At 40.7% G+C, this 3,948-nt stretch overlaps 1 non-coding gene across 1 annotated transcript; it reads right to left on the reverse strand.

Annotated features, from left to right (window-relative positions):
• Window positions 1-1,210: 1,210 nt before the first annotated feature.
• LOC141624736 (small nucleolar RNA R71) lies at window positions 1,211-1,317 on the reverse strand. The gene has a single exon (XR_012534541.1). It is a non-coding gene; the product is annotated as a small nucleolar RNA R71 (small nucleolar RNA).
• Between the last annotated feature and the right edge of the window lie 2,631 nt (window positions 1,318-3,948).

A 3,948-nucleotide genomic window follows, 5' to 3' on the forward strand; every position in this document is an offset into this window, starting at 1 on the left:
GAGTCTCATTAAACCATGCATATTGTTGAGTAGGGAAGATTAAGTCGACTTGTAGGTGTTGTACAATCTAATCGATTCGGCTCCGGGACCCAAACTTTCCTAGGATTGTAAGATATAAACCAACTCGATCCATCACAACAATAATCGCTTGCTTATAACTTGAGAATATGTTTGTATGATCAATTCTCATGAATCCCCTATGATCCCATGACACCCTAGTGCCTTTTATCAGTTGTTTACATCCCTTTTAATTCATCTTGCTTGTTTACTTTCATTACTATTTAGTTTAGTGACCTTCTACTTCAAACCCCAATTGTGACACCCTTAAGACACCACTAGTTACAATAGAAATCTCATCTCAATTCCCGTCCCTTGGGATCCGGCCTTTACTTGCCTCTTTACTAATTGTAGAGTTGTTGGTGAAGTTATAAATTGTGTTTTGGTCTAGGTGCTCCTAACGACAAGTAACCGAAAAATATAGTTCCCGACCAAAAATGGCGCCGTTGCCGGGGACGGTGTTAACTTGATTTAGATTTTCTTGTATTGTTATTAGTTGTGTCTTTCTTTGCCTTGGGGAAGTAAAACTCCTCAAGGTTTGTTCTAATTGTTTTCAAGTTGTTTGATATTTTGCATGTCTAGAAGGTCACAAGGTGACTTGTTACCCTTTGATCACGAAATTGAAAGAACTTTGACAACCAATAGGAGACTTGCTAGGAGAACTTTGAGAGGTATTGGTGAGGTTGTAGATATTCAAACAAATACTATTGAGTTCATCAACCCTTTTGCAAGAGAAGATGAGGAGAACCCAACACAAAATCCAACACAAAATCAACCCACAATGCCTAAGTTTTCATCACATTCCGTACCCACCGAGGAGAACCTACCCAATGGTACTCCCACACCACAACATCTAACCGGAAATTTTATTGCCAAATCCGCATTTATCCAATTAGTCGAAAGAAGCCAATTTGGGGGGATGCCTAGTGAAGACCCTCATTCTCATATGGAGACTTTTTGTGACTATTGTGATGCGATTTCTCAAACCGGTGTAACTCAAGACCAAATTCGATGGGTCTTATTTCCTTTTTCTCTAATTGGCACCGCAAAACAATGGTTGAAAGGCCTTGATAAGGCTACTCTCGGAATTGATTCTTGGAAAAAGTTGGCTCTAGCTTTCTACAAAAAGTTCTATCCACCGGAAAAGACTAACATGGTAAGAGCTCAAATCACGGGCTTTAAGCAAAGGGATGAAGAATCTTTGTATGAAGCTTGGGAGCGATTCAAAGGAATTTGTCGCTCATGTCCTCACCATGGACTTAGCGAGTGGTTCTTGGTACAACAATTTTGGAACGGTATTTATGAAGATTCAAGGAACATTCTCAACATGGGATCAAATGGAATGTTCACCGAAGTTGATGACAATCAAACTTGGAACAAAATTGAGGAAATGGCGGTCCATAACTCACAATATAGTAGACCTCGCAAGGCTACTAGAGGAGGAAGGCATGAAGTGGACTCCATTACTCAATTGGGTGCTCAACTTAGTGCTCACATTGATACCATCAATTTGAAGTTTGAAAAAGCTATGGCTAGACTTGAAGAAGCCTCAAAATCACCAAAGCATCATGTTAATGCCATGACGGCATCTTCATCAATCCCAAGTGGGAAATGTGCGAATTGTGGAACTTTGGGACATGACCAAAGTGAATGTAGAGGAAAAAATGAACAAGTGAATGCTTTCCAAGCATACAAGAGTGGTACCCCTTATTCCAACTATTACAATGAAAACACCAAATTCCATCCAAATCTCTCATACAAAAGCCAAAATGTTCAAAACCCTCAACCAACATACACCCCACCTCCCATGAGAAACCAAAATCAAAGACCCTTTTACAACCAAAACCAAGGTTACCAAAATCAAACTCCATACAATCAACAAAATGACCAAGGTTTTGATGTTCAAAAAGCGGTCCTCCAAATGCAAAAGAATCAACAAGAGTTTTTCACTCAAATGCAAAAGGATAGTCAAGCAAAGGAAATCACCATCAACAACATCCTAGCTCACACCAAAATGTTGGAAACCCAATTGACTCAACTAGCATCTTCAAGCTCACAAAGACAAAAGGGGCAATTACCACCTCAAAGTAATCCCCCAAGACATGAAACGGTTAATGCCATTCACTTGAGGAGTGGTACAAGGTATGAAGCACCGAAGAAGCAAGTTGAGGATGAAGTTGTGGAAGCTAGTGACAAAGAAGAAATTGTGCAAAACTCCAAGGATGGAGAACCATCAAAAGAAGAAATTTCAAAAAGAAATGAAGACAAGGTCAAGGAGAAGGAGCCCATTTTGATTAGACTTCCTTTTCCGAGTCGTCAAGCCAAGCCCAAATTTGATGACCAATTTGGAAAATTTATGGAAATTGTGAAGAATTTGGAAGTCTCAATTCCTTTCACTGAATTAATCAATCACGTGTCGGCCTATGCAAAATACATGAAAGACATCCTCACAAAGAAGAAGTCGATCCGGAAGCTTGAGACTATCGCCTTCACTAAGGTGAGTAGTGCAATACTTCAAGGGAGTTCACCCCCAAAACTCAAAGATCCGGGAAGCTTCTCAATACCGTGTACCATTGGCGACACCACGATCAACAAAGCCTTATGTGATCTAGGGGCTAGTGTGAGTGTTATGCCGTACTCGGTGAGTAAAAGGTTGGGGATGGGAGAGCTTAAATGCACCAATATCACACTCCAAATGGCCGATAGATCGACGAAGACACCATTAGGGATATGGGAAGATGTTCCCGTAAGAGTTGGGAAATTTTTCATCCCGGTGGACTTTGTCATTGTTGACATGGAAGAAGACTCCAATATTCCAATCATTCTAGGAATACCTTTCTTACACACCGCGGGTGTGGTGATTGATGTGAAGCATGGAGAGCTCACCCTAGAAGTGGGAGATGAGAGCATAACTTTCAATCTTGAAAAGACCATGAGAGCTCCCCGTTTGCATGAACCATGTTTTATGGTTGATCATTATAGCCAGAAGGATGATAGGAAGAAGTTGGAATTCCAATGGAAAAAGAAAATTGAAGATGCTCTATTCAAAGAGCAAGTGAATTGTAACAAAGAGAGCTTGAAAAGCTCAGCAAAGTCAAGCAATGAAGAGGATGGCCTCATTGGCCAAGACAAGAAAGTGGGAGAGTTGTCTCCATCAACTCAAGAGATCTTTAGTGATCAAGTAGATGAAGTTTATGGTCTTTGGGACGATGAGTTTGAAGGGATTTTCAATCCCTATATTGGTAATGCTATTGATCAAGACCGACAACAAGGGCAAAGGTCCATTGAAGATCTTTATCATGATAATGAACAAGCTTTTGATTACTTCTTCAAGGTGTTGAGCAACATCAACAACACCTTGGACATGCCCCCATGACATCTCACTAAGGATGAGGGTTTGGTGGAGTCCTCCCTAAACCACCATTTTTAAATATTTCTAACCCCCTAACTCGCATTTTAATTCTTACATTGCATTTTTGTCATTGTTGGATTTTTATGCTTTGATCAAAATAATTATCATTTTTTGAGAGAAGTGAGGGAGGGACTAATGATTTTAATTTATGTGTAGTGCTTTAGCTTAGTGTGGGAATAGCAATTGCCTAGGCTATTCATGCCTTAGTAGTGCCCCTACAATGAAGAACACGGGATTTGAAGAATGAAAAAAACGAAAAGGGATATGCAAGTGCACGGATGGAACTGAATCCGGGTAAAAGTGGCAGAATCCGAGCGTTTTCATGGGAATCCGCCCGTCTTCAGGCAATCCGGGCATCTTTGTCAGAATCCGCCCGTCCATCTGAGCTGAAAATTTGAAATTTTGGGACTGTTGATAAATCCGAGCGTCCTGGTAGAGAATCCGCTCGTCTTCAGAAATCCGCCTGTCTTGGAAGGAAA

Source organism: Silene latifolia, chromosome X, assembly GCF_048544455.1.
Source record: "Silene latifolia isolate original U9 population chromosome X, ASM4854445v1, whole genome shotgun sequence".
NCBI lineage: Eukaryota > Viridiplantae > Streptophyta > Magnoliopsida > Caryophyllales > Caryophyllaceae > Silene > Silene latifolia.